Below are 14,938 nucleotides of genomic sequence, written 5' to 3' on the forward strand. Positions count from 1 at the left end.
GAGAAGTTGATTGCGGAGAAAGACGCACTAAGGTGTAACACAAAATCACTTAGTAACTGTGTAAATGTTAATGATAATGTTAACCCATTAACCCATGCAAGTATTAACCCGTGCAAGTTGTACCCTGTTTTGAACTTTCCTCAGGAGTGTGATCAAGAGGACGAATCGGCAACGATTTCAGCGCTCTCTCTAGCAGCCACCATAGCAGAGACCACAGTAGGCACAGTTCCACCCACGAGATTAGTAAAGGCCCCTAGCGGAGGGATAGGTGAGGTCGTATCAACTGCTAAGTACGGCACCATGCATTATGCTGAAACTATTTCACCACAGCCTGTAGAATCTACACAGAATGAGGTTGTTAGAATTACACCTGTCAGAGTAATAGCAGTGCCAAATGGGAAAACAGACGCACCAGGAGCCACTCCCATTAGGAACATTGCCATGTACACTCCATTTTCCCGAATGGAATTAAGGACCATAGTGTCTGAATTTCCTGACCCTAGAAAAGACTTAGTTGCCAGTCAAAAATACATCAGAGACTTAGGTAACACTGTAGAGCCCAACAATAAAGACTGGCAGATATTGCTGAGAGCATGTTTACCCTCAAATGTCGACGCAACTCAATTTTTAGCTGATTGCGGACTAGGTCATGATGTACCTCTTACAGATGTGTACAACCAAGATAATGTGAAAAGAATAAACTTGCAGCTAAAAGAGTATATCCCAGCGGTAGCTAAATGGAATAAGATATTCTCCATTAAACAGAAGGAGTCAGAGACAGCTGCAGAGTATTTTCACAGAGCATTATTAGAAATGGCAAAATACACAGGCATAGAGGACATTAAAACAGACACAAACCATCGGGAAGTAGCAGTATCGGTACTGATGGATGGTTTAAAAGAGTCATTGAAGACTAGGGTACAGACCACGCAACCATGTTGGCGAGGTCTGTCTGTGGCTACTTTGAGAGAGGCTGCTATTGATCACGATAGAAACATCACCAGACACAGGGAACAACAAGGTGACAAATTAATGTCAGTAAGTATACAGGCTCTGACCACAAGGCAGCCTTTGTTTGTATCACCAAATCCTGTGGGTAAGTCAAGTATGGTTACTTGTTATTCTTGTCACAAACAGGGACACATGGCACGAGATTGTAGAGTAAAGAATCCACGAAACTCATACCAAACCCCTAGACAACGACACGACACACGACATTGGGAGCAAGGTCCGCAGAAACGGAGTTATGAGCCACATACAGGGGAAACAAAAAGATATCCCCCAAACAGAGACTGGCATGCCTCTGGTAGTTCCCAACTATCTCCCTCACAAGTAGTTGCTGCCAGCGGGATTCAGGGAGGTCACCATACCCAATAGGGGTGTGGCCATACCTGTAATCTGCAGCCAGTAAAATTAATTGCCAATCTTGGAAGTGAACCCGAGATCGCAATTAATGTAGCTGGTAAAACTTTAAACTTTCTTGTAGACACAGGGGCGGCCAAGTCAGTGATAAATTCGACAGTGGGCATGAGAACCACTGGTAGGACAATTCCAGCCATGGGAGTAACAGGAGTAATCCAGCACTACCCTGTTAGCAAACCAGCCGAGATTACAATAGGGCCTTTGCATACCAAGCATTCCTTTTTGCTGGCTGCATCGGCACCAACTAATCTCCTGGGAAGAGACTTACTGTGTAAAATGGGGTGCGTCATTTATTGTACTCCTGAAGGTGTATTCTTGGACATACCTGAGAAACACGCTCAGGAAGTGCGAGACATGTTAGACTCCCCATCAAAATTAATGTCACATACCATTATGACAAATAGGAATCCATCCCAAATAGAAGAAATGACATCTCAGATACCAGAGTCACTTTGGACAAAAGACGGACAAGACACTGGATTAATGGCAAACGTAGCTCCAGTAGTTGTACAAGTAAAAGATGGTAGGATAGCTCCAAAAATCCCACAGTACCCTCTGAAGCCAGAGGTGGAGTTAGGAGTTTACCCAGTAATAGAGCGCTTGCTACAACAGGGCATTCTGGTAAGAACGTCCAGCACTGCCAATAGTCCCATCTTCCCTGTTAAAAAGAGTGGGGGGAGGGGTTACAGACTAGTGCAGGATCTAAGGGAGATTAACAAAATAGTTGAGAGTCAGTTCCCCGTAGTGCCAAATCCAGCTGTCATCCTAATGCAAATCCCTCCCACTGCCAAATTTTTCACTGTTATTGACCTCTGCTCCGCTTTCTTTTCGGTACCTCTGCACCCTGACAGCCAATATTTGTTTGCATTTACATACAGAGGAGTCCAATACACGTGGACTCGATTACCCCAAGGTTTCATAGATAGTCCAAGTATATTTTCTCAGGCTTTGCATGATTGTTTACAGTCTTTCCAACCAGACAGTGGATCAGTATTGATACAGTATGTGGACGATTTATTACTGTGTTCAGATTCACTGGAAGCATCTCTGAAGGATACGAAACAGCTCCTGTTTCATCTTTCAGACACCGGACACAAGGTGTCCAAAGACAAGTTACAATTATGCCAAACTAAGGTAAAATATTTGGGACACTGTCTAACACAAGGACTGAGACACCTGACCGCTGATAGAATCCAAGCAATTAGAGACATGACTCTGCCACAAACCCAGCAACAGATCAGAACGTTTTTAGGAATGTGTGGGTATTGCCGTAATTGGATCCCAGGGTTTTCCATTTTGGCGTTACCTTTGCAGGAAATGGTCTCCTCAAACAAACCTGATAGGATTTCGCATACAGACGAGTCCGAAACAGCATTTGAGAGACTCAAACAGTGCCTAACGCAGGCACCAGCACTAGGTATGCCAGACTATGGGAAACCCTTTGAACTATACGGAACAGAAAGTGCTGGTTGCGCGGCAGGTGTACTAACCCAAAAACACGGTGATGCCAGTAGGCCAGTTGCATACTACAGCGCTCAGCTAGACACGGTAGCGCGATCCCTCCCCACATGCTTGCGAAGCGTTGCTGCGATAGCATTGCTAGTGACAAAAAGCGAAGATGTCGTGCTAGGCCACAACCTCACAATCCATACGCCACATGCAGTATCAGCCTTATTGAATTCTGCCCAAACCAGACACGTCTCATCAGCGAGATTTACAAGATGGGAATTGGCACTAATGGCCCCCGTAAACATCACCATAAGGAGATGCAGTGCATTAAATCCTGCAACGTATCTCCCAGGTGTGCCTGGTCAGGCACAAAGGGTGGAAGGTGAGAGTGATGGGGAAGGAGGATTTAATACAAAGGAAGATACACATGATTGTATGGAATATTTGACCCAAAATTTTACCGCAAGGCCTGACATCAGTGACAACCCACTGGAAGATGCAGAACTCACGTTCTACACGGACGGTAGTTGTCATAGACAGTCAGACTCGGGAGACTTGTGTACTGGATACGCAGTCGTAGATGACCAAGACACCATAGAAGCGGAACCGCTAGGCCCACCTCACTCAGCCCAGGTTGCTGAACTGGTCGCCCTAACCAGAGCATGTGAATTGGCTAAGGGTAAGTCAGCCAATATCTACACCGATTCTAGATACGCATTCGGGGTAGTCCATGATTTCGGAGCCCTATGGCGCCTCAGAAATTTCATGACGGCAGCTGGTACACCGGTAGCGCATGCAGCTCACATAAAAAGGCTTCTAACAGCGATACAGGAACCCGACAGAGTGGCTGTTATCAAATGTAAAGCACACACATATAGCCAAGACCCGGTATCACTTGGTAACAGCCGAGCAGACGAAGCTGCTAAGTTAGCAGCTGCTACCCCCATACAGACAGACACCACACAATTAATGGTATTTAATACCATTAACACACAGAAGTTGTGTGAAATGCAAAATTTGTGTTCCACACAGGAAAAGGCAGTCTGGAAGGCAAAGGGATGTGGCCAGGAGTCTTCAGGACTCTGGACGGATGGACATGGTAAACCAGTGGCCCCCAGAGCATATCTTCCATGTCTGGCTGAAGCAGCTCACGGGCTGACTCATCTAGGCAAGGAGGGAATGTGCAAATTGGTGAGAGCATACTGGTGCGCCCCAGGATTCTCCTCTCATGCGAGTAAAAGAGCAATGTCATGCCTTACCTGTTTGAGAAAGAATATTGGAAAGGCAATACCTACAGAACCATCCCATATCCCACCTGCCGGCGGCCCTTTCCAGGTAATACAAATTGACTTTATACAATTACCCCCTTGTCGGAATTTGAAATATGTACTTGTTTGTATAGATGTTTTCTCGAATTGGGTCGAAGCATTTCCTGCAGCTACAAATACCGCTATGTTTACAGCTAAGAAAATTGTGCAGGAATTTGTATGTAGATATGGTATCCCTAGAATAATCGAAAGTGATAGGGGTACCCATTTTACAGGTGATGTCTTTCAAGGAATGTGTAAGTTGATGGGAATTGATAGCAAGCTGCACACTCCGTACCGTCCACAGGCGAGTGCGAAGGTCGAAAGAGTGAACAGCACTATTAAAAATAAATTGAGTAAAGTGATGGCAGAGACAGGATTGACATGGCCAGAAGCTTTACCCATTGTATTGTACAGTATCAGAACCACTCCCAGGTCCCCTCTTAATCTGTCTCCCTTTGAAATCTTGTTTGGTCGACAACCGCATGTCATGATTAACCCTCAGGATGATTTGAAATGTAACAATGAAGTAACTGTAAAGTACTTGATTAACATGAGTAAACAGTTAAGGAATCAAAATGATAGTCTGAAGTTGGTGATTCCTGATCTACCTGATAGTAATTGTCATGACATTGAACCTGGGGATTATGTAATGATACGGAATTTTCTACGCTCAGGTTGCCTTATTGACAGATGGGAAGGACCATATCAGGTCTTATTGACTAGCACTACAGCATTAAAGGTTGCTGAGAGAGAGACTTGGGTCCATTCATCCCACTGCAAGAAGGTTGCTGATCCAGAGAAGTCCCGTGATAAGGAACAGACGGTAGAGGTTGTATCACTGGAGTGTCTGTTCCAGGAGGACTGAGGCGGCACCTGAGCCTTGAAGACCGAGAGCTGTTGTCGACTCCCCACTCCCTTTTATTATTTTTTCTCCACTTCCCATCCCCTCTCCCTCAAATTTATTTTTCCTCCTTCTCATTCTTCTCCGTTTCCTCCTATAAGATGGACTTGCCCCAAGAGACTGTGATCCGGATTTTCCTGTTGACCATGATGTTGACCAGAGCAGTCTGTTCCGGCGAGAGTACCATGGAGGTCGATAGAGGTTCTGGAATGGGTTCTGATGATAAAGATGGAGGCGTAGTTTTCCAAGATCAACCTAACCAACAAGCAAAGGCGAGTATCAGAAAACGATCCGATAGCATTGACCATAGAAGAAATTGTGACGGATTGTTAGCTGAAGAAAACTGTATCTGTAGGCTCTGTAACAATGTCATTGAAGATGGGTGCATTAAGAAATGCCAATCCAGTTTTAATATCCATATGGACCGGCATCCATTGAGTGACTATCACTCCTTAGTGGGTAATGTGTTAAACAAAACAGATTGTTGGGTATGCTCTCAAGTACCTCAAGGTCATAGCAAATCAGGGCTAGTGCCATTTCCTTTAACGATAGGGGAGGTACTTGAGTTAAATGGTGGGAGACCGGTGGACAGGAGGTTTAATATCTCCAGCCCTCCTAGTTTGAAGCTCCACCAATACCATGTGGATAGGTCCCTATTATGTTTCAACATCTACAATCCCAGAAAGCCGGGAAATTGGGAAGTGTCATGGAGTAACCACACCATGACCTTTTCGCATAGAGCAGATAGAATGCCTACAGATACAGAGCTTGTACGCCACATAGCCAGTAGAGGAAAATCTTTCCGGTATAGGTACACCTTAGGAAATAGGATTACGAGAGTTGGAGAAGTATCACCAGGATACTGTGCACATATCGTACAACCTGATACGTGTATTAAGCAGATGGAAGAATTAGGGTTAGGAGATTTCACCTGGAAGTTGTGTAATATGGTTATGTCCTTCTCCGTCCCATATGTTCTCCCCGATGATGCATATTTCATATGCGGGAGAAAGGCGTACAAGTGGCTTGCCCCAAACTCTGAAGGATTGTGTTATATTGGAAAAGTATTGCCTGAAGTAATGACTGTAACACATGATAAAATGAAAGACATACATCGTGGTGCCCAAGCTCCTTATACTCACACCCATTACGAGCACGTTGTTAAAAGGCACCTGATAGAGAAGACAGAGCATCCGGCCTCTGATCTGATAAGTGAATCCACCGGGATTCAATTCTTAATCGCGTTAGATTTCACCCGCACCGCTAGAGGAGTGCTAAATTATAAATACATATCGGCGCTCGCAAATTTGTTAGATAATATCACTGAAATGTATGATGACACGTTTAGATATACGGGAAGGGAACTTCAAGCTTATAAAACAGAACTGGTGCAGCATAGAATGGTTCTTAATTACCTCACAGCAGTGACAGGCGGATATTGTGTTACATTAGCAACACAGTACGGCGTGAAGTGTTGCACGTATATCACGAATAGCACCGAGGATCCGGTCGAGGTCATAGACCAAAAGATGGACGATATTCTCCAATTGAAGTGGGAATTTCGCCGAAAACACAATCTCACTCTTGCTGCTGTAGGTAATGAGCTGACTGGTTGGGTGTCATGGTTGAACCCGCGAAATTGGTTCTCCGGTTTGGGAGACTGGGCTCAAGGAGTCATAATGGATGTTGGGAAGTTTCTCCTATGTATCTTAGGTGTTATCATAACGATCGGTTTGATATTTAGATGCGGTCAGGCTTTAATGAGGTGCAATCGTCGTACTAAGGTAATGAGTTTGAGGAGTGAGGAAACTGTAATTAACCTGGATTTGATTTATGACCCAATGATAGAAACAATGATGTGATGAAAATGCGATTTCTACGGTCCGTTTCTTTCACCTGTTTTTCTGATTTTTCTCCAAGATAAAAAGACCCACTTGGACGAGGAAGTTGACGAGACGCTATACAGACAACGGATAGACCAAAGAAGAAGTTTTGACCACTTGAGATATGGACACTTGATGAACTTTGCCATGGATCCCCAGTTTCCCTAGAATTCTTAAACTTACGCTAGCCCAACATTTTTTGTAAATCTAATGGCATTGACAAAGCTTTTTGCTCACCCCTAATGGGCAACACAGCGCAAAGAAGACGACTTTCAACTGATACCGAACAAAACTTCAACCGACAGATGTACATTAACCTGACATAGAATACCACCGCATTTACCGTAATTATGTCTTTCCTTCATTTCTACAACCCTCAGGTAATGACACACATAGTATAGGGAATACAGGCACAGATATCAGCAATCACATATTCCCCCATTCATGTATCATCAACTAAAATGTGCTCCCCATTTTGTTCAAAATCCGAAAAGAGCTCGGTAAAGTTTGACAGCCCATCCACAGACCCGTACCACGGGATAAGAAGGAATTCAAATGTATACTTCGCAATACCTCGAAGCTTGATTTACAACACGTACGGCACGATGATACATGACCCCCCAAACACGGATTCATACACACATGCTTCTGCTATCTCACTAGGTCATACCCTCTTCACACCTACTCCTCTCTCCTCCCTTACCCAACCATGGAAATGAATTAACCCCTAACATATATTTTTCTCCTTTTGAAATGTTTTCAGGAAGTGGCAGTTATTATTGACTGCCAAAGGGTGGACTGTCAAAGTCAGAAAAATATCTCTATGCACACTACCATATTTGCACCTCACACAGGTCCGTGCTGCGCATGCGTACGCTCTCCCGTACATGCGCATACTCACAGTCGCGGGCACCCGCAGGCGCATGGTATGCGTATTTACGGTAGAGTTTATGTGGTTGTAGCGTGCGACTCAATCGTAACATATTTTCAGTAATAATGTATTTTGTAGATCATGGTCCCTTTGATAGATTCTGAAAGTTTGGTTAATATAGAATGTTTATGAACAGAGGAATCCCTCTTTGTTTGATACGAAGGGTCAGACAGGAGTAATACAGTGGTGTTTAGTATCCATCGGAAGAATATTTAATTAGAAACATTCCGGTGTTGGTTTGAAGCAGATCAATCGCTCGTGCGAATAGTTATGGACATAAGAAGTTTATGAACATTTACTTTATTTGCACTTTATTACCCATGCGGCGGGAAACCCAGTTTCCCTCCCACCTGAGCAGTTGGAAATAGTCACAGCCCACCTGTATGAATCAACCTATGACCTTTTGTTATAATGCGAAGCCGAATTCCTGTGTCCAATGAACAATGAGATTGTAGGGACCATTGAATTGTATTGTGTGTGGGGCATAAATAGGCAGGCCGACCGTATCCAGCTCTCTCTCTTCAACGGTTCTCATTGCTGATAATCGGGAGCTGGATATCGAGGCGCATGCGATCGTTCCCCTTGTGCGTAAGTTTTCTCCGTAATCATATTGTCTTACTGTGAGCCATCTCTCTCTCTCTCTATCTCTCTTTTTCTCTCTCTATCTCTCTCGTATTTTCCTTTAATTGTATTGTATTGTATTTCCTGTGTAGTTTATCTGGTTAGTTGGTTTATGTTATATTGTAGTGTATGCTTTGTACTGTGATTCTTTTTGCAAGTATAATAGTCATAATACATATAATAGGTTTCGGACCCTAAGCCCAGGTATCTGTGTATTCTTTATAGTGTTAAGTATTCTCTGAGCGTCGGTGACGCTCAAGCAGCTTTGTAGTTAATCAGGTTACACCAGGTTGCACTTACACTCTGTCTCCACACTAAGGTATACTGTGTATCTCACTGTTAAAGGTATAGATATAAAGGTTTAAACGTTGTGAGCGTCTGCATCGCTGGTGATCTCCTCGTGGTCCCGAGCGTACGCTACGCTATAGCGAATCATTACGGTAGTCGGCAGCCAATAGCGTGCCTGCCTGTGATCACTGGGCCGTAAGCGAACGTGACGCTTGAGCGTCTCGACTACGGTTGAGCGATCGCTACACAACTTGCGTACCCTTACGGTACTTCTTACGTAGATAGCGTACAGTGTTCTTAGACCTCTTAAGGTGTTTTATATACGATAAATATTCAGCTTTATCAGAAGAAACCCACTTAGACATCAGTCAGAGGGGGTTTCTGGCATTCGGGGAAAGGGGTCCCATGTGAAAACATGGGTCCCCTTTCAGTTCGTGGTCGGGTGTCCCGTTTTTTTATTTTTACATGTACGTGGATTACAAATGGATTATCCGAGGAGCCCTCTACACTGGATTTGGTGAGTAGGATTTTTTCAACAGGTACACCATGGATTCTACATGGAGAAGAGGACCGACCCTCGTGTGAACATAAGGTAAGTATGTGTATATGGTGGTGTGTATGTATGCATTAAAGTTATACTTTCAAGGTGTGTGTGTAATGTCTTTATTGGGGTATTTTTTTAGTAGTAGTACTACAGGTACCAGCGGGCCCGGTTTTCCGCCGCATGCTGGTACTTGTGGTTCTCCAAGTACCAGGTTGCGGGGGAGGCTTGCTGGGACTTGTAGTACTGCTACTAAAAACAATATTCATTACTTTCAACAAAGGCTATCAGCCCCCCATCCGCAGCCCATTGGATGGGGGGGACAGCCTCGGGCTTCACCCCTTGCCCTTGGGTGGCTGGGGGGGGACCCCTTGATTGAAGGGGTCCCCACTCCCCCAGGGTACCCCGGCCAGGGGTGACTAGTTGGATATTTGATGCCACGGCCGCAAGGCACTGTATAAAAGTGACCCCCGGCTGTGGCATTATCTGTCCAGCTAGTGGAGCCCGGTGCTGGTTTCAAAAATACGGGGGACCCCTACGCTTTTTGTCCCCCGTATTTTTGGAACCAGGACCAGGCGCAGAGCCCGGTGCTGGTTGCTTAAATATGGGGGAACCCCTGTAAATTTTTTTCCCATATTTTTGCAACCAGTGCCGGCTCAAAGAGCCCGAGGCTGGTTTGGTTTAGGAGGGGGGACCCCACGCATTTTTTTTTTTTTTAATTATAACATTTCCCACCCCTTCCCACTGAAAAACATGCACGGATCTCATAGATCCGTGCATGCCTATACAAACACGGGATAAAAAAGCAGGTCTGTTTTTTTTTAGCACTTTTTCACGATTTGTATTTCATCACGGCAGTGTTTGGCTATTGTCGGCAGTGTTTGTGTTTTGCACTTTTTAGTAAATTCCCGATTTCTACCAAATTGCAGGCGTATTTGACCGATGGTGTATTGATTCGTGATTTTTTCCTAGGACTTCCAAAATATTACGAATGCCCTCATCACTGCCGTGATTTTTGCTTAGTAAATTACCGAGATGACACTTTGAAGAAAAAACGGCATCTCTGTCAAAATCGGGACCTTAGTAAATATACCCCCATGTGTCCAGCACCTCCTGTCTCCTCTCTGCTCCACCTCCTACTTCCCACAATACTCCTTTCTCTCTAGACTGCCCTGCCCAATCAGCTTTTCACAGTCAGTCCATGTGATCAGACCAGGGTCCCCGCTTAATTCCTGCTGTGTCAACGCCCTTCTCTGCTGCTGCTGTGGACTTGTCAGCGATCTTAAAGGGGCGCGCGCACACACACACACACCATTTTCTGGGGTACCACACTTGTATCTTTTCATTGCACACCAGTGTAAAACACATAATAATGAAGAAATTAAAGGACAGTGGGCCTAATTCAGACCTGATCATAGATGTGCGAAAAAAACAAACATCTACGATCAAAATCTTTGGCATGCGGGGGAACGCCCTCCCCCCCCAGACGAAAGCATCTCACGCTGGTGATGCTTCGCACCTGACGAGTAGCTCTCTGCCTACGTAGCCTGGCTGTTAAGGCAGGCAGCTACCCGCCATGTTTAGGGTCGCAGCGGCTGCTTGTGACGTCACGCAACCCACCCTGCAAATGGTCTGGACATGCCTGCGTTGTCCAAACCGCACCCCCCAAACACCACAACGCCATCGACACACCCTGCGATCGCCTCTGCCTGTCAATCAGGCAGAGGCGATCGCACAAGTAAGATGCCATCGCATCTCACTGTGTGCACACATGCTGTGCGGCTGCTGCGCGTGCGCACACTTCACTGGGCTTCAGCCTGCGTACAGTGCCGCTGCAGCGATCAGTTCTGAATTAGGCTCAATGTAACATAAAAATGCAAATCTTGTCTTGATTTTTTTCATTCCAAATTACATTCTAATCCTTTTTTAATCACTGTTGCATACTTTACATTTTGTTTAGACTTTTTTAGCCTACATGAAAGAGTAGATTATGTATGCAATTAACAATGGCAAAAGACGATATTTAAGGTATAATGGCTGACTATATGGGAAATCACAGACCAGATAAAAGGGCACAGGGACAATGAAAGCTTGCAATGATTCTAAATATATGCAGACAATGTATTCATTTTTAAAATATTTCTGTAGGTTTTAAAGTATTACACTGTTGCTGTTTTTTTTATTTAAATCTATTTTACAATTACCACCCTCTGTCTGATTTATCTCCAAAACAAACAAATTGGGTGGCACACCAAACCTATTAGGGGGTCACACAAATCATACAGAGAGTGTATCTGACAGACAAAACAGGATATGCAGAGAGTATAATGTACAAATATGACCCTTTTAGGCTATTAGATACATTAACAGTAAAAGGAAAAAAACCTTCAAGCAGCAATTTCACTAGAAGGTTTTTGGGCTCTTTAAATAGCAAGTGAAGGACATTTTAAGCATGGCTATGATAGATATTTGTCTTGGGTATCCACCTGAAAATCATTATCTCATTTTCAGTTAGTCTCTGGGGAACAACCAAATATGGCTGACACAGGGTTGCATCTCTGTGTCATGTGATGGCAGAGGGGGGAGAAGGAGGAGGTGTTGCAGTAATATAGCAAAGCTCAGATTAGCAACCCAAAGGCTCTCTACTCACTACAGCATGTGGCAAGTAATAGTTGTCATGCTAGTAACATGGGATGGGATTGATATGACGGCGGTTGGGGTGCCGGTGGTCAGAACACAGACTGTGGCATACTCATGATCTGAATCCTAACAGGGGAAGATAAGTATACTTGCCTTTCCTCACTGGCCCCCTAACCCTCCCTTCTAGCAAGCTAAACCTTACCCGCCTACCCCCGCAGCCTTACCCTAACCCTCCCTCGGGGTGCGTAAACCTAACCACCTTCCCACAGCCTGAACCTACCCCGCCCCCCCCATAGCCTATCCCTAACTCACTCAGGGGGTTCCTAAACCTAACCCTCCGCCCCCCCAGTGGCATAATCCTAAAGGGGGGTACACACAGAGAGATCCGTGCTTAGGGGGTAATTCAGACCTGATCATAGCAGCAAGTTTGTTAGCAGTTGGGCAAAACTATGTGCACTGCAGGTGTGGCAGATAAAACATGTGCAGAGAGAGTTAGATACTGCCTGCTTTATTATTACACTGTAATTTAGATTTCAGTTTGAACACACCTCACCCAAATCTATGTTATATCTGCCCCCCCTGCAGTGCACATGGTTTTGCCCAACTGCTAACAAATTTGCTGCTACGATCAGGTCTGAATTACCTCCATAATTTCTAAGCAATTTGACTACATTACTTAGTCGTTAAGCACGGATCTCTCTGTGTGTATGCCCTACAGCGTTAGCGATGCGCGGCCCCCACGCGTCGCTATCGCCGGCTTTAGATTGTGCCTGCATGCACAAACTTCAGCGCAGTATGAAGTGGGCGCCCCCCCCCGCCCCTCTGCTCAGCTGTGCTGAGCTGCGGAAGAGATGTGTGCTGAGCGGTCTGTGATAGAGCGCTGCTCAACACACATCTCTAGGTGTGTACCCCCTTAACCCTCCCTGGGGGTGCCTACACCTAACCCCCCCTCCCCCCGGGCCACAGCTTAACCCTAACCTTCCCCCTGCATCCTAAGCCTAACAATCCCCCTAGCGCTGCTTACCTCTCCGGGCCCATCGGATGCTCGTTTGGGATCCCGGCGATGGGCTGCTGACTCTATTCAGGATGCCGGTGTTGGCATTTCAAGTAGTGTCACATTACACTGGAATATCTGAAGAATCATTATTGGCAGTCTGAGGAATCAGAGTAAGGAGGAATGGTAAATATCCAGATTCTTCTTACATGTTGACACAGTTATTTTTGTTATAAAAAAGAAAATTAATAATTTTACTATAGGATTGCTGCTTAAATGTTGAATGTGTTGCAGCCAGCATAGGGCTATTACATTTAGGTGTACTGGATAGTATAAATTAATCCTAGGGGATATATTTACTAAAGTGTGGGTTTTCAAATGTAGAGATGTTACCCATAGCAACCAATTAAACTCTACTTCACATTTATCTAGCTATACCTCCCAACTGTCCCGATTTTTGCAGGTCAGTCACGTTTTTTGGGCACAGTCCCACCAGCTCCAAATGTACCATAGAAGTATTGCAGCAGATATATCAGATATCAGATAGGTTTCTATGGGGGCTGATATGCCCTATCTGCTTGCCCCTGGTGACGAGGTGGCAGCTGACAGCTGTGTATGCGAACTGGCAGCAGGGGACCCAAGTAGGAAGCAGCGAGATAGCGTTACGTGATCACATGTCCTCCAGCTCTTCACCAGGATGGGCTCTTAGATACCGTATCGCCAACTCACGCATGCGCAGTGGTACTGAAAGCCGGACCTGGTCTTTTATTAGCACATGTCAAAAAAAAAATTGGTGTATAAATAGATTTAAAAAATTTACCCTGAGATGGCAATAACACAAAAAGAGACTCTTATTTTACTTGGTGGCAATGCCGTTTCTTGCGGCGGATGAGCCGTGCAACTACACAGAGCGCCCACCGCGACACTTTGCTCCCCATTCTGCTCTCCCTCCTCCCTGCTCTTCACTAGTACTCCGCTCGGGGGCGGAGTTTCGCAGAATGACGACAGTTGTGTCGTAAACAGAGTAATTCTGCAGAACTCCGCCCCAACAGAAGCTGAGATTTGAACAGTCTTAGGGGAAAGGATATGGTCCTCACAGTGTGACAGTTAGCCTCCATTTGCCAGAACTTGTGGCGCTGGGTCTCTGCTACCCTGCACTTCTGTATCAGCCCACACAGGCCAATCACTGGGATCACCGGGACTCAGGTACCTCCCACTGCTGCTCCCTCTGCAGTTGGCTGCCTGGCAGTTGAGGAGAGCCGTTATTTATAGACTCAGCTTCTCCCTGCGTCAGTTGTATCCCTGCTGGGCTCCTGCACTATTCACCTAACTAGTGTCCCCGTATAGCAGGGAGCCACTGGGATTTCTAGTGGGGTACCCAGGGCCGGCTCTACCATTAGGCAGCTTAAGGCGGCTACCTAGGGGTGCAGGCCACTGGAGGGCGCCACTGAATTCATCTAGCATAAAACAAAATGTTATCCCTGTATGCGGCCTCCTCCTTTTACCCTGCTCTGGCTGCTGCTGCAAGTCTAATCAGGTGCAGTTGCTGCTATTAGGCTGTCCAAACATAGGGGTAAATTTACTAAGATGTGAGTTCTAGTTAAGATGAGATGTTGCCCATAGCAACCAATCAGATTCCAAGTATTATCTTCTAGAATGTGCTAGATAAATGAGAAGTAGAATCTGATTGGTTGCTATGGACAACATCCCATCTTAAATAGAACTCCCATCTTAGTAAATTTACCCCATGGTGTCTCAGCGCTTCCTCTGTACCGACATGTGTAACATCAAGTCATGTGAAGGCACATAGGAGGCGAATGTAAATATGGCTCCTGAGGGTCACCCCCATGGCCGCTCCTCATAGCCCTGATCAGAGCCGGCCATAGGCAAATAGGCAATTGCCTAGGGCATTTGATATGCCTATGGGCATCAGCAGCTTCTACTGATTAAAATGATAT

General features: G+C 45.4%; 1 protein-coding gene across 1 annotated transcript in view; it reads right to left on the reverse strand.

Moving 5' to 3' along the window:
- SACS (sacsin molecular chaperone) overlaps window positions 1-13,096 on the reverse strand; it is a 173,752-nt gene extending 160,656 nt beyond the window's left edge. The window contains exon 1 of the mRNA XM_063951671.1: window positions 13,011-13,096. The gene's annotated coding sequence lies outside the window, so the exon portion shown is untranslated. The remainder of the gene's footprint in view (window positions 1-13,010) is intronic.
- Between the last annotated feature and the right edge of the window lie 1,842 nt (window positions 13,097-14,938).

This window comes from Pseudophryne corroboree, chromosome 2 (assembly GCF_028390025.1).
Source record: "Pseudophryne corroboree isolate aPseCor3 chromosome 2, aPseCor3.hap2, whole genome shotgun sequence".
Taxonomy (NCBI): Eukaryota; Metazoa; Chordata; class Amphibia; order Anura; family Myobatrachidae; genus Pseudophryne; species Pseudophryne corroboree.